This window comes from Nelumbo nucifera, chromosome 1 (genome assembly GCF_055504915.1).
Source record: "Nelumbo nucifera cultivar China Antique chromosome 1, China Antique-T2T, whole genome shotgun sequence".
Lineage (NCBI taxonomy): Eukaryota > Viridiplantae > Streptophyta > Magnoliopsida > Proteales > Nelumbonaceae > Nelumbo > Nelumbo nucifera.
Genome location: NC_142649.1, coordinates 128675588 through 128701210, shown reverse-complemented (window position 1 = coordinate 128701210; position 25623 = coordinate 128675588). Strand labels below are relative to the sequence as shown.

The following is a 25623-nucleotide window of genomic DNA, read 5'->3' as shown; positions in this document are numbered from 1 at the left end:
GATAAGTAAGAACATCATTCGTACAATGTCAATTTGAGAGGGCCACAAAAGGAAGTGGCACACGTGTATTTTGAGAATCCTTAGATGAAGGAAAAGTTCGTCCTTGATATATCTCATAAGACACGTGGCAAAACCCTAGTAATGTTCCCTGACAACTAACACCGAATCCAAGATTTCATTTCCTAATTGGAATCAAACATTTTTGGCTCCTTCCTCTCAGGACCTCGGGATCTCTCCCTATAAATGGGGGCCCAACTCATATGAGATAATCGTTCTATCACTTCATTCACCCTAGCCTTTACCCTACCTCCTACACTTGACTTTCCTTTGTCCTCCAAGGAGACCCCCGTACGTATCCTACCTCCCTACGCTTACTTTCATTAATGGGGTAAGCTCTGAAGTGTGTTTGATTTTAAAAGAGTGCATCAAGAAGTCTTAATAATGTAGTAGTGTTTCAAAGCAATTGGGCCACATCTCTAGCTATGTGAACACCAACTGATGCTGTTTGATCCGAGGTAGTAATTGAACCAAGGTCACAGTCAAATAATCTTGCCAACTGGGTGAAGACAAGGTGGAAGGACAAAGCCGCGCACCAAGATCGGCAAACTAGAAAGCGATCAGAGGCCCGAGGAGTTATCCCTAGGTAGATACTCTGACGCTCAAGTTAGTTAGGAAAAGTGTGCGATCGAGCCAAGCAGTTAGAGAACGGTGATGGTCTGAGCAGAGTAATGGTATGTAGGTCAAAAGTTGGATTCTTTACCTTGAGTGGGAGGTACATTTTTATAGTCGAAGATCCGTGTCCTGATCAGATGAGGCTTCTGGAGTTATCGAGATGAGGTTAACCGCCGAGGTCTTCGGGATAAGACCTAATCCCTAGTAGAGTCATCCCCGTCCATACGATGATTTCCTGTCTTGGTCGCGCTTATCCACATGACATGGTGTCGACGTGGCTGAAGAGATAAGATAGGGCCGCAGAGGTGACGCGGTGCTGACATGGCCGAGGAAATAGAACAGGGCTGCGGAGATGACGTGGTGCCGATATGGCCGAGGAGACGTAATGGCCATGTAGGCAACATGTGACATCCGGAGCTAGCTCAACCATAACTCAAACACCAACCTTGTTGATACACGTTAAGATCATGGCTTTTGGATTAAACAATGGGGAATGGGTTGCTTTCTTTTCTCAGTTATTCTAGAGAAGAATACTTCCAACCTTTTAGTCTTTGTAGCTTCATTGTTATGTTAGTTATTGTACTAAGGTAATTTCTTTTCTAAGGGATTTCACTTTTGAAGTAGTTGAAAGGGGATTTATTTTCTGAAGGATTACTTAGACATACTATTAGCATTATTGTTTTTTTAGTTTTACTTAGTAACCAATCTGCTTGGTTATGCTATTTTTCTTGACGCTACTTATTTCAACATCCTCTATTCATGTTAATTAAAATTATTGGTTTGATCATATTGCATGCTTTGTATTGGTTAGAGTTTTTATTGCTTCATGACATTTGGCAAATTTGTTATCAGCATAATATTTTCATCATTTGTAAGCCAATGTGTTCCTTTGTCTTTTCAAACCCATGCCCACTTCAATATGTTAATCATTGTTAACATTTTACATCATCCTAGCTAATAGTAGACATCACTTTTTTTTCTAGTCATTATTTTGCATGGTTATTAGCATAGACTAGTATAGGAATTAGCATTGAGCTTAGTTTTGCATCATTATAGGTCAATCTGATTTATGCATCACTTTTTTCTAAGATACATGTATTTTTACACCACTTTTTTTGTATGTTTCCCAATTTGTACTTTCCCCAAATTTGGCACATTATATAATGAGGCGGCATTTGAAGGATTCATATATGGTCTTGGCATTGCCATTCGGCAAACCCATCTTTCTAAATTCAATTATCATCCCTATGTCGTCTCTTAGTATAAAACCTCCCATGTTTGAAGTTGATTTGCATTCATTTAGATTTTAATTTATTAAACTCTTCATATTGGATTTTAGTCAACAATTAGTTTTTTTAGCTTTCCTTTCTAAATGTATGATTTCTCTTTTGTTTGTAATTTTCAAACCATTTGAATTTTGGCTCATTTTACTTGATTATTTAGGATTGTTCCTTTTCTTTGTATAGATTGTGTGTGTTAATTAAAGTTTCAATCCTAGAATTATGAAGATTTCCTTGGAAATTGGTGAAGTAGAGGCCAGTTTAACCGGGCATGTGTGGGGTGCCTAACACCTTCCCACATCGTACCTTGGTCCCCAAAACCAAAGAATCTCTCATCCTCATTAGCCAGTGAGTCACCAAGAAAACAAAAAAAAAAGTTTTTCTTGAAAATCATAAGTTTTACTATATTCCTGAATCCCAAAAAATTTAGGTGGCAACTCCAAGTCGGGTAGCCACAACCTGTGTTTGAAATATGATTTTGCAATATATATATATATATATATATATATATATTATGAAAAATATGGTTTTGCAATATATATAAATATGGTTTTGCAATATATCTCTCATCCTCATAATATATACATATATATATTTTATGAAAAAGGTTGGCAATATGGTTTTGCAATATATCTCTCATCCTCATATATATATATATATATATATATATATATATATTTTATGAAAAAGGTTGGCAAAAGGTTTTAATCTCGGAATCCATCAGAGTAGAGAGTGTGACACTATACCTTGATTTTAATCTTCCATCAACTTCATATGTGGATTGGTCATGATTGAGGACCGGAGAAAAAAACCTTTTGGTGTTTCAAAATAAGAAAAAAGGTAATGTTTCAAAAAACTGACCCGAAGGATAAACCGTTATTGCCTTAGGGTTAAAGGTCACCGGGTTCGAGCATCTGGGTCGAACGGGTCAGACCGTGCCATGTCAACATATCTCTCTCTATATCTATCTATCTATCTATCTATCTATCTATCTATCTATCTATCTATCTATCTATATCTAAGTTCTGATATGCGTAGATAATCTAATTACCTAAACAAGTTAGTGGCACTTATGATTTGTTTAGTATTATGCATATAGTCTTAGGGTTTTATGATGATCACAATTTATTCCCTTTTTCAAGGCTTGTGTCTTACTTAAGTTCGTCTTCCAAACTTCATGCCTAAAGGGTTGAAATTTGTAAAATTAAATTGAGTGATCAAAAAGCTTGGTTTCAAAGTTGTTTTCATCTTTTCCTAAAAGAAATGATCAAACCACTCTTTTTTTGGGTATGCAATGGTTAATGAATTGGATGGTGAAAATTTTGGAGTTGACCCTTTGAAATCAAAAAGGCAAAGTCTTGATAGAAATGATTACAAATTTCTGGTCAAGATTGCATGTTGCAAACAACAACATTGTTGCATAAAGCTTAGTATCCTCTTACTAGAGGTGTAAATCGGGCTGTAGACACCCCATTTTTGTGCTCCTTAGTCTTTATACAGTACTTTAAGTTTCAAGCATGCTTCAACTAACATCTCAGCCAACTCGGGGGTATTTTTAAAATTTTACAAAAGTTGAAGCCTCAAGGATCCAAGGCATAGGTACGTAGAGCTTAAAAACCAAACCCAATGACACCAAGGTCACCCAAATTTGATACCGTTTACCCCTTCATCTAAAGACCCGAAGCCAAAATCGATTTTGATCATCGAATTGGTGTCATTTTGATCTTGAACCTCATTTCACATCAAATCCAAAATCTGAGAACATAGGTACATAGACCCCAAAACCCCAATCCAACGACACCAATATCACCCGAATCTAACATCGTTTACCCCATCACCCTAAGACCCGAAACTGGAACCAATTTCGACCATCCGATCGGAGTCATTTTGATCCTAAACATCATTTCACATCAAATAAAAAATCCAACACCATAGTTACATGGAGCACAAGAATCCAAGTTCGACAACACCAAGATCACCCAAATCTGACACCGCTTACCCCTTCATCTCAAGATCCAAAGCTAGAATCGATTTCGATCGGATGATCGGGATCATCTCTGATCCTAAATCCTATCCCCCAAGAAAATCAGGAATACAACACCATAGGTATGTAGATCCTAAAAATCCAAGTCCGACAACACCAAGATTACCCAAATCCGACACCACTTTCCCCTTCATCTCAAGACTCGAAGCCATAACCGATTTCGATCGTCCAATCGGAATCATCTCTGATCCTAAATCCTATCCCCCAGAAAATCTGAAATCCAACCCTATAAATGGATAGAGCTCAAAATTCCAATTCCAACGATACTAAGATCATCCAATTCTGACATCGTTAGCCCCTTCCATCTTGAAACCCAAAACTAGACTAATTCGGACCCCCCGTTTAGAGTCTTCTTCACAATAACTTCGAAGCTAGGGCATTTCACGACCAAAACTTTCTCTCAGCTTCTAGAAACATCTTAAAAATCTAAGATTTGACCAGCTAGGGCATCCAATCAATCAAGCCAATCACCTAAACTTGGAATGTCCAATTTAGGTAAATTGGTGAAATTTTTCACTATTTGTCTTGATTGATTGAGAGAATCTCTCCCAAAACTATCTTGACAGCCCATTATCTCAATCAATCTCCCTCCAAAAACCCTTTAAACCTCAGCCATTGATCTTTCTAGTATCCCAATCTCAGCCCTTCATTCCCTTCTAGAATGCTCCCCAAAAATCTATAAGTACCACCCCTTTCTCACATCCTAGACACACAATCTAACCTAGACACAAGAAAGCCTAGAGATCCTACACTCACTAGTGTAGAGAATACCCCCTTCACGTCCCAAGCAGCCCTAAGCTTCCCTAACCCATGTCCTTCACTCTTTCTCCACCATCTCTCATGTCCCTAGAGTCTCCCCATACAGTGTTTCAGTCTAAGAGCTCCCCAAGTTGTGTATACATTGAAGAGACGAAGCTGAAAGCATTCTTGAAGCAAAAAATGGCACAGTAAAGCATACACATCTCCAGCAGCATTCTCTACACCTTGACCTACATATTACACTGATTGACAACTTAGAATTCCATTGAATGTCTAAACAAGAAGACTCAAAGAAAGAACAGTCGTTGCAAGAGACACGCAAAGGACTGCATGAGGAGGTGCCAAACATGAGCAAGGTTCATAAGCCGTAGAAAGTTAATTACTTGTAAATTAATTACTTATTCTTCTTTAAGCATTATAATCCTTTGCTCTATTCCCATAACAGATCAGATCAAGATGATATTGTTCATTTATATACATGATTTTTCTAAATAGGTTACAAATTAGTTTGTGTTTCATTTATGGTTACCTCCATTAGTTAGTGCCATATGAATATAAGTTGAATCTTTGTTTTTTTTTAATAAATTAGAACTTTGATTACTTTTTTGGTTTTTTTTTCCACTTTGTTATCAGTAATCAAGTAGGATTAAAACGTGACATTGTTAGAGTTCTTAATCATTTACATGTGCATTTGCATCTCATAGCTTTTACTAATCTTCATTAATCTAGAAATCATTTAACATTTCTTTTGTTTTTTAGTTTATCTTTTTCATTGATTCAGTTTTAGTTCAATTCTAGTCACAATTGTTGCATTATAGTCATTAGATTTTCACCCCAAGCATCTAGTATTCTTAAACAAAAAAAAAATGCATTAGAAATTAGGGTGCATCAATAATGTTTACATATACATGTAAAAAGTTAACTTGGTTTTAGTTACCAATCCATGCATTTAGTTCATTTAATTCTAAAATAACCATAGGCCATCTCTAGGCATCACGTCTGGGTATTAGGTATTTTTTAGAGTCATTTCCTAGACATTTCATTAATTAATGTGTTGGTTTTGGCAATCACTCTTAGCACCATTATCCACTTTGTTAATTTAGTATTTTTTAATGTAGTTTTTCATTCAATATATTATTTTCTTCTCTTCTTTTTATTTTCATAAATTGATAGATTAGTTTTAGCTCCCTTACTCATTAATTTTACCTCTTTTAATTAGTCTCATCTTTCATAATTACTTGTTCTTCAATTGAATTATTTGTTATGTTTGATCATTTACTTTTGTTCCTCTTAATTTAAGACAACTCATTAGCTCTTTTCTTGGTTCATTTGTCGTGCTTAATACATGTTGCTTAAATAGATTCAAAGTCCTAAAATTATTAAATGTTCCTTGGAACTTTGATAAAATAGAGGCCAGTTTAACCGAGCGAGTGTGGGGTGCCTAACACCTTCCCACACCGTACCTTGGTCCCTGGACCATAAGAATCTCTATCCCATTGGGCAACGAGTCACTAAGAAAATTTTTTTTTTCTTGAAAAATCTTGGGTTTTCCTAAATTCCCAATTCCAAAAATTTAGGTGGCGAATCCAAACTCCATATCCAAATCCGTCCCCCCCCCTGGGTCGGGTAGCCACACGGGCCATGTTCGAATGACACGGCACTGCTTGCATGCGGATCGCACAAAGAGTGGATTGTGTCGTGCTGGCCCGTGGGCCGAGCCATATCATGCTTTCATCCCTTGGGATAATTTGTGGGGTTGGCCCGACACGACCCACAACCTGAACCTGCATGGGCCCATGCCATGCCGCGAGTCTGGGAAAAGCGAGCTATAGGTCGTACCGAGTGGGAATATGGGTTGAGCCTTGTGTCTGAGCCGAATCAGGCCAGAAAGGCCCATACTGATTTTTTTTTTGTTTTTGACAATTTTTTTTTTTGCTAAGTAAAACTAAAATACTTAACATTCATTTGGGAACAAATTGAAAAAAAATAAAAAATCTAACAAAGAAATGAAAAAAAAATACTTACCAAAATACAAATTGTAAAAAAAAATATGAATTTTATTTCATTTAAAATATAAAAAATTATAAATTGAAAATAAAAAATTATATTGTTGAAAAAATAACAAATAATTTAAATAAAATTAAAAAAAATTACTCCATCTCCATGACTTTAATCATCTTTTTCATCAGGTGTAGTAGCGTCATGCCCTCCTTTGTCTTGTAATTTATCCTTAACATCCAACAAGTCTTTGACGTAGATGTCTTTTTCTTGTTTCTCATAGAAGAGAAAATGTCTATCCAAGTGGCTAGTGCTACCCTTGCTACTGAAGCTAAAGTCAATCCTACTTTTTTGGCAAATGGCTCTTTTTCCCTTCCCTTCAACTTTATCTATTTTAAATATTTGCTAAATTGGGCTAGTGAACTTAATGTTAGGGAATTAGTTTGAGGAGGAGCCGATCAATTGTTTTTTAGTTTTAACAAATAAAAATTGATTTAATTGTAATTACTCGGATGATCTGATTACCAATTTAGAATTTCAACTTGATTTTAACGGTTGAAGTCTCAAAGCCTCCTAAATTGCTAAGTGTATGATAGTATGAGACTGTATGAGATGAGAGACTGAGAGTATGAGAATTGAGAAAAGAATTGCTGAATTGGTGTGATGAGAATAGTGAAGGATATGGCTATTTATAGGAAATGGAAATAATTCAATTGCCCAAAATACCCTAAATACTAGCATTTTTTAGTTGCTGGGAGGGGTATTTTGGTTATTGTAAAGATATGTATCACTTTACCCAAATGCCCCCAATGTCCCAAACTAGTTGATATATAATTATAGGATATAGTTGTTGGACGAGCATTATTGTCCCAAACTAGCTATTTGTAGGCTTATAGTTGTTGTTGATTGAGGTGGTGTGTTAGTAAAAAACCCCTGGAAATAGTTGAAACTAGCTGTTTTAGGGGGGGGGGGTCCCCTAAGGGCCTCAATGGCTAGTTTCTCGAACGGGCTACACTCGGCCCATTGTGGGTTCGTAGGTTGTGCTACTTGTTGGGTTGTGCTGTGCAGGTCCATGGACTTGAAACCCCCAACTCAGCACGATCCACATGATCATGTTGTGCATGGCATGGCCCGCGTGCTGTCGTGCAGGGCTGGTTCAAAATCGTGTTATGGTCTGAAACAACCCGATTTACACATCTAATCCTCTCCCTTGGAAAGAGGGGTGTTCAAATTTGGATAAAAAACTGAAAACTGAACCAAAACAAACTGAAAAAGCTAATTCAGTTTTTTGTGTTAAAAATTTAATAGAACCAAATAGAAAAGCAAACTACTATACTATATATAATTATATATTATATAATTAATTATTTATATTAATTGTATTATGTTTTATTAATTTAAGGGCAAATTCCTGATTAATACCTTGTACTTTGGGCCTAGTGTCATTTTGGTCCCCAAACTTTAAAATGTGACAATTCAATACCTAAACTTTCAAAACGTGTCAATCCAGTACCCACCATTAACCAGACATTAAGTGGCATTTAAAAAGACACAAATGCCCTTCGAGTGTCATCTAATTCTCTTTATCAACCATTCAAACATTGATAAAAAATAAACAATGCCAAATCATTGCCTCTTCTATTCAAAAAAGTTAGAGTCACTAATTGGGAATTTTCCCATAATTTTAATTATTGTTTTATATATTACTCTTTTTCTTAAATCTCCCTTTGGGCTTTGAGCCCAATCGAAATTTTTGTTAGTATCAATACTAAATAAGAACATTTATTTAAATTATTAGTATTTAGTAATTACTAGTAACTAGTAAGTGGGAAACACAAAAGACAATCACATTGGAGTTGCCGAATTGGGTTAGGAGTCAAACTTTCAAAGAGTAATTACTAAGTAGTATTTAGTAATTACTAACTCTTGTTTGATTTTTCCCTTTCTCTCCCTCTTTCTACTAACTCAGTCCTTTTATTTTTTTAAATTCTTATGGATTGGTTCAATTTTAAATGCTGTTTGGCTTGGTTCAGGTGAGGGATATGACCAATTTGAATAGTGGGTTAGGTCATCGGTTTGAACCGAACCAAACCGAATGTACACCCCTACTTGTCATATAAATTAAACGGTTATGTAAGGGTCACTTTCGTCATATTATTCTCAAATCATACCTTGTATTCTGATAGAGTCCCTCTTTTATATTCGAACGTTTTCAAAATCCCCTCTCACTATTTTGTTCCGCAGTCAAAGGGCGCCAGTTTGTGGTGAGTGGCCAGCGGAATTCTTGGGTTGGGGCTCGAAGGAGATGAGAACAAGAGATAGGGAGGGGAGAGTTTGAATGACCTTAAAACTTTTGAAAGAAGCCCTATTTTTAAGTTTTGTCTTTTTGCGGGTGGTTGAACCGATTATATCCATTAAAATTAGTGTTTTTTCGAAATGCCGATGTGATCGCTTCTGGTTGGCAGGTTTACGTATCTAGTGAACCCACGGGTGCACAGAACGTGGACTTTCACAATCCGGGATTCGAGCCCAATTTTACACTATCTCGGGCTTGAATTTCCACCGGCCCATTATAATATTGACAAAAGCCAAGGTCGAGTCCGGCCCATGAACAGGTTTCGGACGTTCTGAAAATTCCCTCTCCCCACTCCGTTCTTTTTTTTCTGTTTGGCTGCTTTAGATGGAGGTGAAGGACGTGGTAATTCTCGAAGGCCACCACCGCTCGATGATTTCTGTTAGAATTTTAAATATACCATTGTAAGAATCGTGGTAGTTAGTCTGCGATCTTTGATACGCTTTACCCTTTCGTTTAAATTGATTTCGTAACGGTCTAAATCCTTACCAATCGACCTGAGAGCAAGAGATCATCGAGTAATTTCTATATAAGAGTTGGTGCCGTTGTAAGAATCGTGGTAGTTAGTCTGCGATCTTTGATACGGTTTACCCTGTCATTTAAATTGATTTCGTAACGGTCTAAATCCTTACCAATCAATATGAGAGCAAGAGATCATCGAGTAATTTCTATATAAGAGTTGGTGTTTTCCATTCAGAGAAGAGCTCGATATCATGCTTCTAGAAAAGAGAAAACAGAGAACAAAACCACTCGATTTTCTCAGACTTACCTGCGAATGGCGATCCATGGCTCCAGAGCCAGTTCATTCAGGTGGAGCTTAGCAGCTTGAATTCATATGTAAGTAATCCTCAAAACCCTAAAACCCAAGTAACTTTCTTGTTTGTGGGTTACCTCGATGTTTTGTCTGTTTTCTTGATCTTGCATTTGAACCTGCAACATTGGCGACTGGTTTCTGCAGTTCCTCTCAATGAGGAGGGAGCTCGGGCAAGTGACAATCGGACACTTGTCTTCCAGGACGTCGAAGCTGAAAACCGTTGGAGAGTCTTTGACTGTTGAAGAGAGGGCTGCGTGTTTGCTCGAATCGTATCGGGACATGGATGAGGAGGTAGAGGATTTTGAAGTCTTCCTTCGGGTGAGTACTATTATAGGATCTGCAGTTTGAATGCGTAACCGTTGAATTTGAATTCATTTTTTTTGCAGTTTATGGTTTTGGGTTGAGAAATTGGTACTGGGATTAAGGATTTTAAGTAGAGTGAGAAAATCATATCGTTACACGTCTATTTGAAACTGCAATCGCATGTTAATGCTAGAATTGGTAGCGGAGCAAAGATTTCGACTGCATTTCTGAAGGCTGCTACGGTGACATTGCTTCACACCATCAGTGGATCTGAGAAAACGTCCTATGTTTCTTATATAAACAACTACCTAGCAGAAGATCAGTTCTTGAAGAGATACCTTCATATAGATCCTTCCACTAATGATCTCTTCGAGATTGTAAAGGATGGCGTTCTTCTATGGTGATTTCTCTGTTAAGCCCTTTGCTTTAATTTGAATTTGGAGATGGTTTTCTTTCTTGGTTTTGGGGCTTTGTAATCTGAAGGCATATTCTTTGATGTAGTAAACTTATCAATGTGGAAGTCCCTGGGACCACTGATGAACGAGCAATCAATACTAAAAGGGTGCTGAACCCTTGGGAAAGGAATGAAAATCTTACACTATGCCTCGATTCTGCTAAGGCTATTGGGTGTACAGTAGTCAATATTGGCACGCAGGACTTCATTGAAGGGTAAGTATGTATACATGCTGTTTCAGTCGTTAGTTCTTTTCAGTTTTCAAGAATATTTTGGTCCTGTCACTAGTTTTTGTTTTAGGGTGATGTTTTATCACATTTTAATTGTAATCCCTTGCTTTCTTTTTTAATGAAATTTACTCTTGAAAAAAAAACTCCTTTGTTCTCTAAGCTCCTCATATGGTGTTAAATGATATGAGGACAGAATTTGTGGGGGTAGTTTTGTAGTGCCCTTGTCCACCTTACTTTTGTGTTTCTTCCATTCTTTTTAAATACTTTCTCTTTTGTTTTTTTTTGTACAGTTAATGTATAGGAGTTCCTGGAATTTGGAGTTTTTAATAGCTATTGCCCATATGCCTAATCCATTCTCAAATATATATGAAAGGCGATGTTTGCATGAATTGAAACTCAATATTTTAAAAAATGCCTTGTTTACATGGGTAATAGGAAGATAAAATTAGTTTGAGAGGAAAACTTTGTTAGCTCAATTTTTTTTTTGAAGAATCAAGAAAAAGTTTATTAAAAATAAAAAGGAAAGAACATGGGTAAGTGCATTTACCCAGGTGTGTGACTTACCAAAAAGTGAACGGGGCCATATAGGTAAGTGTCCAATGGAACAAAATATCATCTATTGGAACATATGGAAAGAAGGAAATAGAAGAATCTTTGAAGATAAGGAACGGAAGCTGGATAAATTAGTGGCAGCTGTGGGTAAATCCGTTGCAGATTGGGTCTTAATTTTGCTAGAGTTCTCTCAGCTTTAGAGAGAAGATTTGGGGGGAAGTTTATGGGAGGTGGAGGGGATTCGAAATTGTAATCTGGAAAATTAAATTTGTAATGTTTGTGTAAAGTTTTTTGGTTGTTTAGGTGCTATCTTGTCACCTATCCAGATTGTACTCTCTTTTATTTTAATGAAATTTTCTTTTTTTACTTTTCAAGCAAAAAAAAAAATTGTAGCTAGAAGCAAACAACCTTGCATAATTTTTCCCTTGGTAGAAAGACCAAAATGATAAAAAAATGGGTATGCAATGGTTTAGTTCCAGGTAGTTTTCTCTTTGTATTTTGGGTATCCCATGTTTTACAACTGGAAGCAAGGCTTTTTTTTCTTTATTTCTGTTGATTTTTTTTTATTGTCTTCAGATATGTGATAAATAACTATATGTTGATAATATTTGCAAACTGAATGTTAACAGAACATAATTTGTATGATGCTTTTGAATTTGTTAAAATAATTGCTAATTTAGCATGTTTGGCTGAAAATAGGAAATTATTTCACATCTTCCTCAAGCAATTCCTACTTGTATACAAGAATTGGGTGCCTGCATTTTCTCTCCAGTTGCCTGACATTGCTCTATCTACCTCTGGGGAGTATTCATCAAATTTTGATGATGTAATTGTTAGGCTGCTCTGTTGGACATCCTACTGAAATAATTCTTGTTCTAGCTCAAGAGATAGCACAATTAACTGCCCTTGTTGGTGAATGTAAGTTTGCACATCTTGTTCTTATAAAGATGTCTCTTTTCAGTTATAATTTTGATATTTATTGGCATATTTTACATTGAAGCGGCATGAAATAATTCTTAGTCTAGCTTAGGAGATAGGTCAATTATGATATTTGCTTCTTATGTGTAGAGAGTTTTTATAATATCTTTTTAGAATGGCATGTTTTAAACATTTTAGAAGTGTAAATGCTACGAAATATACTCTACAAGTGTCCATGCAGTTTCTGGTGTTCTATTGGGTAAAATATAGTGTCTGATTAGGTACACAATGCATGTATATATATCTAGGTAGCACAACTTATATTAATTGCTCTTGTTCCCTAGATCTTTGTGTTCTTCTTTTCTAGCAAATATTACTAGGAAATATCTCTAAATTCAGTGTTCAGACTTGCAAAGACAACTTTGGAGCATGCAATATCCACAGATGAGTCCCTTATACTATACGAGTAAATAATCAACTAGGAAAGGAGATACCCCACAAAAGTTGATTCCTCGAGGTTACTCTTCTTACAATGGTGTTAACTGGTGAGTTAGTGGATCGAGGAACCTAGTGGAAAGAGGGATTCACTTTGGATGCCAACTATCGAAGGTCACCAAGCTATGGTAAGTAGTGACTTCAGAGATCGAAATATGGTCTTAAATGTAGAGAAGGGCGACTGGAAGAAGGCTGCAATTCTGACATCAACCACAAAAGTAACAGATTGGGGAAGGGTCATGAAGGTGGTCACTGAGAATTTCAAATTGAAAGGTACTGTGAGAGTTAAACCCTTCGATGATTCTAAGGCAGATAAGGGTGGAGAAATGGTACGTGTCGTGCAACCAAAGGCTTATCACTGAAAGAGCTCTAGAGGTTCAGCTTGTAGGGCTTCGGTTTAAGTATTGGGAGGAAGAAATCTTGTAAAACTTAATTCATTCCTTGGGTGGAGTTCTGGCAGCATGCAACCTCCGTAACCTTCACGTAGCGAGAGTGAGAATAGAGGGCCTCAAACATGAAGAGGTTCCCAAATGCATAAAGATGCTGGTCGATGGTGTTTGGATTAAGGTGCGGATTCTTTTGGAAGTTGAATCGACTTGGTGGAGGAAGTGTTCCAAGGAAGAAGACGATGACATCATCCATGGCGGGGTTTCACGTAGAAGGGAAGGAAGCCAATCAACATCGGTTAGTGACTAGGAGTTGAAGGAAATTGAAGAGACTCCACATGGGGCTTCTCAGTTGCTTTAGTGATATCTTATCACCTATTGCAGCACTTTTTCTTTTTCTATCAATAAATTTCTTCTCTTGATTCTTCAAAAAAAAAAAAGAAAAAGAATCTGCAACAAAATAAGTATAAACAAACCCCATATCAAAAGATAGAAATCAACATATATATGAGAAGAAAAATAAGAAAGAAAGCATACAAAACATAAGGGCTGAGCCCTTGTTTTGGTCCTAGGAAGAACACATCGAACTTCACCCACTCTCCATTGTTGGATCCTCGTATCTCATTCTTCATCCTCAGATCAAAAGACTCCATTTTGGTTTATTGTAACAAAACAACGTCAGGACTGTGTTTTCTCATAGTATTTATAACCACCTCTCTCCTCTCATCTCTCAACCCTCTTCACAATCCTAGATATTAACTTCATCTTCTGATTCTCCCCTCCCCTCCCTTCAACAGCCCCTCTATTCCTCTTCAAGTGGTCCTATTATCTTCCCTTCACCCTCCTCCCCCCTTCTTGATATTCTCTGTTATTGACCATTTTTTCTTGCTCTTCCCTTCTGTTCTGTTTGTACTGTTCTATAGCCTTTCCTATAACCTCTTCTCCTCCTAGGAAGAATAAGCCCAATGTCTTGCCAACCTCTACCTGTCTTTCTATCAACTTGTCTATATCCACTTTCCTCCTCCTCAGTGGTGATTCTCTTCTATCTTCTTTCCCTTCACTTTCTTCTTGATTAAATCCTGTCTCCCCCCTTGTTTCCCCTCCCTGATTTCACTCTTTCCCATCTTATCCTCCTCGATCTTCTCCTCCACTTCTTACTTTTTGATCCAGACCTCTTTACCCTTGAAGCATCGACTATCTTCCTTACACCTTCGTCTTCAACCTCTGAGCTTCCTTTGTTTAAGGAATTAACAGAGACTAGAGATGTCCAAGGAGAAACAGAGATGATCGGAGATGAAGGATCTACTCTTACCTCATTGTGCGCCCTCACCTTTGACTGACGAGAAGAAAGTGCAGCTTGATTAGAAGGCCCCTCTTTCCATTCTGGATGGGTGGTTCCTTCCTTCTTTAGCTAATTGATTCATTCATTTCTACATTAAGTAATTCCTCAATTCCTTCATTCACATTAATTCATTCATTCAATCAAGCATTTATTCATTCCATTGTGCATTCATGCATCTGCATTCTACCATTCATTCATTCATTTTTCTTGTATTCATTCTCACATTCATGCATGCATTCATCACTGAATTCATGCATTTCATTCATACATGCATTCATGGTTTCATTCATCCATCCATACATTTCCTTCATTAATTCATCCATTTGGTCACACTTTTTGGTATTCGTTCATTTGTTCCCAATCCCTAAACCCACCCCAATTTGTCCTCACTTACAACAGCAAGTTGCATCCTTGTTTAACAAATATAAATTCCTTCCCTAGACCTAGCCACCTTTATTCCTAGGAAGTACCTTAGAGTTCCTAAGTCCTTTATCCCAAACATTGAGGCCAAAACCTTCATAAGTATTTTGGTCTCCTTTGAATCATTTCCTATCACTACCATGTCATCCACATATACAATCAGTGCTGATAATTACACTCCACTTTTTCTATAGAATAGTGTGTGATCAACACTGCTTTAACAACACCTCACAGTTTTCATTGCCTTGCACAATCTTTCAAACCACTCTAGGCGATCAATATCTATAAATTCAGAATCTTCCACACCCTCCTCATTTGCTAGAACACCCCCAATCCCTGATGGACTTGGATTACCCATATTGGTTCCATCGAAATTTGATTTGAAAAGACCACTGGGAGGAGGACACCAATTAGGTAGAGAAGTGTCTACAGTTGGAGCTGAACTTGCAATTTTCTTCCAATTTCTAAACAAATTAACCATTGAGAAATCTTTTGCCAAACAGATCCAAAGACTTTTGCCATTACACTACTCTAATCCGAATCACCTCCAAGACATTGAGAAGACTTTTTTCTCTCTTTGAAAAAGACTTTCCCATTCCTTTCTATCCAAATAGTCCAACATGCAACAACCCTAATCCTCTGCACCAAAACAAAGATAAACACTATTCCCAGATGTGATTAGAAAAAGAGTAGGAAATTAGTAAATGGTAACTAGTGTCACCCTTAGCCTTGCAAAGAACACACCAGTGAGGAGATAAATAACTATAAGGCCTCTTTCTTTGAAGGAGATCACAAGTGTTGGCTCTTTCTAGGATTGCTTCCTAGCAAAAACTCCCAACCTTCAGAGAAATAGGTTTACACCAAACTTCTTTTACTAGAGAAGGATGCCCTAACTGATCCAATGGCTGGAGTAGAGCTTTGAAGCAAGAAGCACAAGAAAAAATACCAGAGGCTAACAAAGTCCATGCTATGCTATCAGGTTTAGTAGGACCTAGAAAAATTCCTTCAAGGATATTAAGAAGAGACAAAGTACTATTTAATTTTAACTCCTTAATTACTCTTCTAAAACCCAGATTCCACCCAATGTCTAGCGAAGCTTGTCAAAAATCCAGGCACACCTGTGAGACATGTTTGGATTTGCATAAGAAACCAAAGTGGGCACAAGAACTAAGTAAGAAATCAACATAAGAATAGAGCAAGAATCCAAACTAGAAGTTCACCTTGGCCAAGTTTGCATCTCATGAGCCTCATAGTGGTTTCTTTACTGTGAGTTCTTCTCAGAATTGCCTTCCTCAGGTTCTAATCTCAAGGAGGATATTATCAACTCCCTCCATGACCATTTGGAGCAATATAGTAGGGCTATCCGACAAGTAGATTTTGGATGCACCCCTTCTACATCGTTTGCCTCTTCTTCAATTAACTTTGCCTCTGGTTTCCATGTAGCTACTAATACCCTGGAATCCCCGTGGATAATTAATTCCTCCGTTACCAACCATATGATTAGTAAGTCAACCTTTTTCCTTCCTACACCCTTCTCTCTGGCAAAGATAAAATGAGGTTAGCTGATGGATCCTTCTCCATTGCTGGTCAATGATCTATATCTTTGCCTTTTGGTCTTTCATTATTAAATGTTTTACATGTTCCAAAGTTGCCTATTAACCTGTTGTCCATTAGCAGTATTACACATGCCTTGAACTGTTCAGTAACTTTTCTTCCCCACTCTTGTGTTTTTTAGGATTTGGCCTCCAAGAAGACGATTGGTAGAGGGAATATGGCTGATGGCCTTGTAGTCTTCGGAGCTTTGAGTTAGTCAAGTAAGATCGAGTCATTTTGTGCTACCATCCTTTGGGCCATATGCTTTCTTAAATCATTGAAGTACTTGTTTCTAGATTTGTTCAAGTATGTGTCAGTCAGTGATTTTAAGTGTCAAGTGTATCAACTAAGCAAGCATTATAGAACTTCATTTTCTTTATGTAATAAAAGATCAAATTTTCTTTTTCACATTGTGTTTTCTAATGTCTAGGAATAGATTAATATTCTAACTGAAAATGACTACAAATATTTTATCTTTTTTATTAATGACTTTTCTCGATATACTCAGGTTTACCCTATGCACTCACGAGAAGAAGTCCCAAAACTTGTGAAAGATTTTCAAAGTATGGTCTGCACCCAATTTCAGACAGAGATTCAAGTTACCCTATGTGAGTGCATAGGGTAAAACCAAGTATATTGAAAGAAGTCGTCAATAGGGGAGATAAAGTATTTGTAGCCATTTTCAATTGGAATATAAACCGGTTCCCAAACATCAAAAAACATAATGTGAGAAGGAAAGTTTGATCTTTTATTATGTAAAGTAAAAGGAAGTTGTACAATTCTTGCTTGGTTGACACACTTGACACATAAATTCACTGACTGACAAAAACTTAAAATTATTTGGATCCAAGTAATTGAAGCACTGAAAAGACATATGGACCATGTCTCCTCTACCAATTGTCCTCCCGGAGGGCAAATAGTAAGAAAAAAAGACTGGGGAGGAAAGGTTACTTACTAAACAGTTCAAGGCATGTGTAGTACTGGTAATGGACAACAAGGTAATAGGCAACTTTTGAGCATGTAAGACATTTGATAATGAAACACCAAAGGGCAAAGATATAGATCCTTAATCACCAATGGAGGGGAAGGATCCATTAGCTAACCTCACTTTATCTTTGCAAAAGAGAAGGGCGTGAGACTAAAAAAATGTTGACTTACTAGTCATATGGTTGGCGGCACCGGAATCAATAATCCATAGGGACTCTGTGGTATCAATAGCTACATGGAAACCAGAGGCAAAGTTACCTTAGGAAGAGGTAAGCGATGTAGAAGGGGTGGGTCCAAAATCTACCTGTCGGATATCCCTACTTTATTGCTCCAAATGGTCATAGAGGGAGTTGATATCATATCTTCCTTGAGATCAGAACCAGGGGGCAATTCTGAGAAGAACCCATAGTAGAGAAACCACTCTGAAGCTCATGAGATGCAAGCTTGGCCGAGGTAAACTTCTTCTGGATTGGGTTCTTGCTTTGTTCTTGAGTTGATTTCTTGCTTAGTTCTTGTGCCCACTTTGGTTTCCCGTGCAATTCCCGACATATCTAACAGGTGTACCTGAATTTTTGATAGTTAGTATACCACAACTTTACCATCTACCTTTTTTTTTTTAATTTTCTTCTTTTTTGCTGAACTAGTGTTACCCTTCATAGCTAAAGCCATGGTCCTGCCCTCAGAAGGATTCATAGAAGATCTCCTACTCTCTGCAAAAGAAATCAATGCATACACCTCTTGGACATATGGAAGATACTTGCTACCCAAAATCTATGCCCAAAGGGCTCATACATGGGTTAAGGCCTGCCTAGTATGAAAGCAAACACCTGTTGTTTGGAGATCAACTGTTTATAGGCTTTGGCATCTTTCCCATTATCCCATTCTGTGTTTTGGTAGTAGTCCAACTCTTTCCAAACTGAAGTGAGGGCATAATAGTAAGTTGATAAGCTTCTTTCTCCTTACTTACATGTTGATGGTTATGCTTGTAACTGATAAATTCTAGCATAATGCTTTGTTCTGAGTATGTTGCCTTCACTTGTTGCCATATTCCTTTTTCTATCTCAGCCCACGTAAAGTTCTACTTGATAGATAGTAACAACTTTGGGATTCCTCAATGCACTCATATCTCTTCTTTATAAGCATCACCACAAGGGCCCTGAGCCTTTATAACTTCAACTCTCTTCATAGAAGAGGTACTGGGCTGTGAGTGATCTACCAGCCAACTTTATTGCTCTGTTGGTACGTGACCACTTAAAGCAACATGCCTCGGTTCAAAGCCCCTCCTTTTTGGTACAGAACGGTCCAAGTCTTCCACTTGACCGTTCAAGGGACTTTTGGGAGTTCATCATTCACCTCTGAACCATCGATGCTCTCTCTTCTTCCTTTTGTTTCAACCACCTTCCATCCCTTATACAATTGCCCACCATCTTTCTCCATCAATGTCGGAATTCCAACTCCGGTGAGTTACAACGTCCTGATCCCTTTCCAGAGGGTATGTAGGCAGCCCCTTTGGTATCCAACTATTTTCTCTTGCTCCTTTTCTTTCCCCATTTCCAGTTCAGCTGCCTAGCCAATCCCTCAGAATTCGAATTAGAGTACAAACCATCATCTGTTGACCACCTTACACCTCTAAATTCACCCACTTAAACCCTATAACTTATTAAATCCGAATAAAAACAAATAAACACAAGAACCACCGAGGACGTTATCGAAGCCCATTCAATAAGACCTCTCTTGCGTTCATACTTTTTCTTTTATTGCTTTGTTTCTTTCCTTGTTTCCTTCATTCTTCTTTTCTTCTTTTTGTTCCTTACCTAATTGATTCATTCATTTCTACATTGATTTATTCATAAGTTCCTTTGTCTACATTAATTCGTTCATTCAATTATGCATTTATTCATTCCTTTGTGCATTCATGCATAGGTATTGATGCATAGGTTCCTTCAATATTAATGAATTCAATCTCGCGATTATGCATGCATTCATGATTACATTCTTGCCTTAGAATTCATACATCAAGCATCCATTCATTCATGCATGTATTCATTCATATGGTTCCATTCATGCATTCACCTTAATGAATGTTTGCATAAATGCGAGAATGATAAAGAATGAATTAATTTGGACGAAGGAATTGAGCAATGAATCAATGTAGAAATGAATGAAAGAATTCATTAGGTAAAGACAAGAAGAAGAAAAATGACCTCATCTTTCCTTGTTGAAACGTTATCTTGTTTCTGTTGATACAAATCAATCTAATAATTTCTCCTATTTCATCCCTACTTCCCATAACATTTGTTATGGCACTAGTGCTTTCTTTAAACCAACAAGGGTTGGTTCAAATGCCCTCTTTTTTGGTTTAGACCGGTCTAAGTCTTCTACCTGCCCCTCCTGTTCAAGAGACTTTTGGGATCTCATCATTCACCTCCGAACCGTCAATGCTCTCTTTTCTTCCTTCCATCTAAATCATCTTCCATCTCCTATACAACCACCCATCGTCTTTCTCCATCATTGTCGGAATTCCAACACCAGTGAACTACAACAGCCTAATCCCTCGCTAGAGGGTAAGTTGGCAGCCCCTTCAGGGTCCGACCACTTTCTCTTCCTCATTCATTCCCCCTTTTCTGGATCAGCCGTCTAGCCAGTCTCTTAGACTTTGGGTCGTAGTACAGACCATCATTTGCGAACTGCCTGACACCTTGTATTTCAACCACTTAAAACACTAAACCTATTAAATTTGAATAGAAACACTAAACACAAGAACCACTTGGAACCTGATCCAACCCCATTCACCAAGACCTCTCTTTTGTTCTTATTTTTTGTTTTATTACTCTATTTCTTTCCTTCCTTCAATCATTCATTCATTCATTCAGTCTACCTCAATATTCTTCCCAATCTAGAGAGAACATGAATTTATCTAATTTAGAGAAAATTGGGTTTGCTTGGAGGTTGGACCAAGTGAAATTGCTATGTAGTAATAGGATCTCTTTAAGTTGAAGGGTGTCCACCAAATTATTAAATCTCCTCAAACTAATTGTCAACCTTTGTCTAAAATCCATCCTCATATTCTTTGACTTCTAGATGTCTGCTTTCTTTGTCTTCCTCGATGGCTACCATTATTTTCCAATGCTTTTGCCAAAATGTTTTTATAAGAGTTCTATATTGAAACTAGTTTCGTTCAAGATATTGAGGTTTGTTTGCAAATCAAACAAACTAGTTTCGTTCAAGATATTGAGTTCTATAAGTCCCATTTGACTATTCACTACACTCGTCATTTGAGCAGTCCCCATCATCTAAAAGCTTTAGGCCTTTTTGTTTTACACCTCTGTGGTTTCTTCTACTTGACAATTACTGATTTGATTTCTTAACATGTACTATTTGAAGATAGCTATTTGAGGCAGAACCTATGGAGTGATCCGAAGCGTGTCGTTAACCACTTCGGAACACCAGTTTTAATATTTGTAAAATTTTTTCTGATTCTCAAACAATTACAAACATAGTAAAATGATGAGAACGGGTTGTATCCATAGGGAAGCAAGGGAAAAATCGTTATTTACTTAGACCCGGGAAAGAAAACACAATTGGGAGTTGCAGAAATACATAAATTAATTAATTAAATTGGAATAAAATAGAATTCGAACATTGCTGAAAATTAAAAGTGCAGAAAAATAAATAAATAAACGAAAGAAACGAAATAAAGAATCTATAATCTGATTAGAGGTAGCAGTCTTTGGATCTCTCCTTTGACCCTCGAACTTCTCGAGCTAGGCCTACCGTCTTACTTGGCCGAATTCTAGATCTACAAACAAGTAAACGAAAATTAAACAAAATGAAAGAAAATTGCAGAAAGAAAGAAACAGAACTGGAAATGAAAGAACGTAAATTAAAACTAAAGCTAATGGTTGGGATCCGAATCCAGAGGTGGCAGTAGTGGTTTTGGCAAATTGCAAGTAGGAACTCCTCTTGCCTAGGCGTCCTCCCCTTCCTTTACCCTTGAACTTCTCAAGATCAGCCTTTAGTCTTACCTGGGAGCAGAATCCAACCCTTTCTTAAGAGCCCTTGGGTCTTTTTTATAGAGAAGGGTGGATACAACTGGATTAGAGAGAAAGAAGGGGGCGACAACTAGGTTTTAGCAAAGATATGGGTGCCCTAGGGTTTCTAATGAAGGGTTGGATGGTTCTGGGTTGATCCTAAGGCTGAGAAGAAAAGAAGAGGGTGCCCAATATTATGTAGGGTTGAGATTTGGGTGCCCAGAAATGGATGGTGAGGATTCAGGCGCCTAGGGTTGAAAGGTGGAGATTAGAAAGAGTGGGTGGTGCCCTAGAGTGGATGGCTGAGATAGAGGATGGAATGGAGGGCTGAGATCTAGTGGTTAGGGGCTGAATGGTGAGGATTAGAAGTTAGGTGGCACCCTAGGGTTTAAAAGTTACAAAGAGAGTGCCCTAGAATGAATGGTGGAGATTGGAAGAGGTAGAGGGTGGAAATTAAACAGCTAAGGGTGGCTAGGGTTTGCTAAGGATGAAAAGAATGGGTTAAAAGGCGTTCTAGGGTTTGCTAGGGTTTGCTAAGGAGGAGCGCCATTCTGGGTTTAGCGGATAGGAGACGCCCTCTTGTTTTCATTTTTTCACAAAAACACCCTCTCTCTCAGTTGGACTTCACACCAGCTTCCCAAAAACTGTAATTCAGCCATGAAACCTTCACAGTTTTGCATAGAATTTGCACAAAGACCCTCAGAGGTCACAACATTGAAATTAACTGGGAAAAGGACACAATTTGACTACTCTAAGGCCGAAAATACCCCTGAAATGATGCCCTTAAGGCATCAAAATGCAGAGTTATCAACCTACGCTTGAGTTGCAACTACTAGCTAAACAACTCGATGAAGACGATGATGGATGTTTTCTTTCATCTATCATACCTTTACTTTCCCCAAACACGTATATATTAAGTCACTCGTGTTTTTCCTTTATTAGCATCAATAAAAGGGCCTTTAGGCCATTTTAACTTCAGCTCTTTGGATAGTAGAGCTATTAGGTTTTGAGTGATCTACTAGTGCATTTAATTGCACGTGATCACATAAAGTGACATGCATCGGTTCAAACCCCACTATTTTGGTTTAGACCAATCTAATTCTTTCACCTGCCCATCTAGTTGAAGGGACTTTTGTGAGCTCACACCTCCAAACCGTCAGTGCTCTCTTTTCTTCCTTCCATCTAAAGCACCCTTCATCACCTATAGTGGGGACTTTTGTGAGCCCACCATCTTTCACCATCATTGCAGAAATTCAAACCCCGGTAAACTATTGTGGCCTGATCCCTCTCCTGAGGGTATGTAGGCAGCCCCTTCAGGGTCCGACCACTTTCTCTTCCTCCTTCTTTCCCCCTTTTCTGGTTCAGCCATTTAGTCAATCCGTTAGACTTCGGGTCAGAGTACAGACCACCATTTGTGAACTGCCTAACACCTCTTATTCAACCACTTAAAACCCTAAACTTATTTAATCTGAATAGAAACAACTAAACACAAGAACCGTTGGAACCTAATCCAACCCCATTCACCAAGACTTCTCTTCCGTTCTTATTATTTGTTTTATTGCTATGTTTCTTTTCTTTCTTCCTTCCTTCAATCATTCATTCATTTTGTTCTTCTTTGTTTCATACTTAATTGATTCATTCATTTCTACTTCGATTCATTCCTGAGTTCATTCACAAAAAATCATTCATTCAATTATGCATTTATCTATTCCTTTTATGAACCTGCATTGAAGCATTAATTCATTCATTATTCATGAATTCATGATTGCATTTATGTGTTCATTCATTAAAGTATTCTTGCCTCAGCATTCATGCATTCTAGCATCCATTCACTCATGCATGCATTCATTCATACGGCTTCAATCATGCATTCTCATTAATGAGTGCATGCATAATGCGAGAATGATGATGAATGAATTGATGTAAATGAAGGAATTGATGAATGTGAATCAATGTAGAAATGAATGAAAGAAAAATGAATGATTTAGTTAGCTAAAGAACAAGAAAAAGGTTAATGATCTCATCTATCCTTGTCCAAACCTCTTTTTTTTTTTTTTTTTTTTTTTTTTTTTTTTTCTTTTGATACAAATCCAATAACAATTTCTCCCTACTTTACGATAACATTCTTGCAACATAACATACCAAGGTCCTTTGAACTCCTATGTAATTCCATCCAATGAGACTAGTTACAACAAAGTTGCAATGTCACTAGCACAAGAATTACCTCCATTTATCTAAACCCTTTAAAGCAAAGGACATTCTACTCACCAACACCTATTAGGATCATACCATCTGTTGCAACTTTACTAGATCCAACCAAACCAATCTGAACCAATTCTAAGCAAACTCACGTTGATTTGTTTCAACCAAAATCCATTTCACCTTGGGAGCCTATTCAGATGAATCCCACTCGACTTACCTACATCCATACAAACTAACCCCATATAAACATGCCCTCCCATAGACCACACTGCTTTCTCGGGTTAGCTCACTTGACAATGAGGGTTTTGGCTTGCGTAACAGAATGAGCGTCTGTTTTAACCCTTTGCCCTTCCTCGGCTTTAGAAGCTTGTATGGACTTAGTCTTTTCTTCCTTTACAAATAAGATTTCTATATTGAAATTAGGTTCATTCATCATATTGAAGTTTGTTTGCAAATCAACATTGGCTAGTATCACTATATCAATCCCGTTTGACTCTTCACTGCTATTATTGTTTGAGCAGTCCCCATCATTTATATACTTTGGACCCCTTCGATTTACACTCCTTGGGTTTCTTAACTTGTACCCACTGGAGATAGCTATTTAAGGGATAACCTATGCTTGAGTTGCAACTACGAGCTAAAGAGCTCGTTGAAGATGATGGTGGATGTTTTCTTCCATCTATCATACCTTTACTTTCCCCAAACATATGTATATTAAGTCACTCATGTGTCTCTCCTTTATTAGCATCAATAAAAGGGCCCCTTGGCCTTTTTAAATTCAAATCTTGGGATAGAAGAGGTATTGAGATTTGAGTGATCTACCGACACATTTAATTACTGTGTTGGTACATGACCACTTAGACCAACATGCCTCGGTTCAAACCCCCTCTTTTTTGATTTGTACCTGTCTAATTGTTCCACCTGTCCCTCCTATTCAAGGGACTTTTGGGAGCTCAGCGTTCACCCCTGAACTGTCATTCCTTCCTTCCATCTTCTAGAGAACCTCCCACCATCTTTTTGCATCACTGCCAGAATTTCAACCCCAGTGAACTACAACAGCCTGATCCCTTGCCAGAATTCCATCTTTCTCGATCACTTCCTCTTATTTCAACCACTTAAACCCTAAACCTATTAAATCTGAGATTCTGAATAGAAACTTGTAAACACAAGAACCACTTGGAAACTAAATCAACCCCATTCTTTTTTTGATATTAGAATACCGCCTGCCCAAAGGAGAGGCACGGGCTGGTACCTCTCCACAACAATAACAACAAAGTACTACCCCAGACTAGGAAAAGAAAGTTTACAGTGCTTCCCAGAATAAATGTTCCCTTGATACCCCTTGTTTAGTTAACCTATCTGCTATGGTATTAGCTGTTCTACCCACCCACTGATAATTAACAGTCATGTTCCTTGAAAACCAATCAGCTTTCCTCATATGCTCCCTGTAGCACCAAATAACTGAAGCTGGATTTTTTAGCCAGCCAACAACAACTTTGGAGTCCTTCAATAACCAAATTCTGTACTCCTAACTGGTCTGCAATATGAATACCTTGTATTGCCGCTAGAAGCTCAGCTCTAATAGAGTCTCCTATACCCACCTATTTCTTTCCTTCTTTCCTTCACTCATTCATTCATTTCTATTCTTTTTATTTCTCACCTAATTGATTCATTCATTTCTACTTTGATTATTCCTTGATTTCATTAATTCATTCGTTCACAATAGTTCATTAATCCAATTTTGGTTTTATCCATTTTTTTGTGCATTTTTTGCATCTGGATTGAAGTAT

The 25623-nt window shown here is 37.6% G+C and overlaps 1 long non-coding RNA gene across 2 annotated transcripts in view; it reads left to right on the top strand.

Annotated features, from left to right (window-relative positions):
• Positions 1-9353: 9353 nt before the first annotated feature.
• Positions 9354-25623, top strand: part of LOC104613164 (uncharacterized) — a 71500-nt gene continuing 55230 nt past the window's right edge. The window contains exons 1-5 of one of the 2 annotated variants that reach the window (XR_737896.3): positions 9354-9943; positions 10065-10238; positions 10307-10623; positions 10725-10892; positions 12159-12377. This is a non-coding gene — a long non-coding RNA (uncharacterized LOC104613164). The remainder of the gene's footprint in view (positions 9944-10064; positions 10239-10306; positions 10624-10724; positions 10893-12158; positions 12378-25623) is intronic. The other variant, XR_737897.3, reaches the window with a different exon arrangement.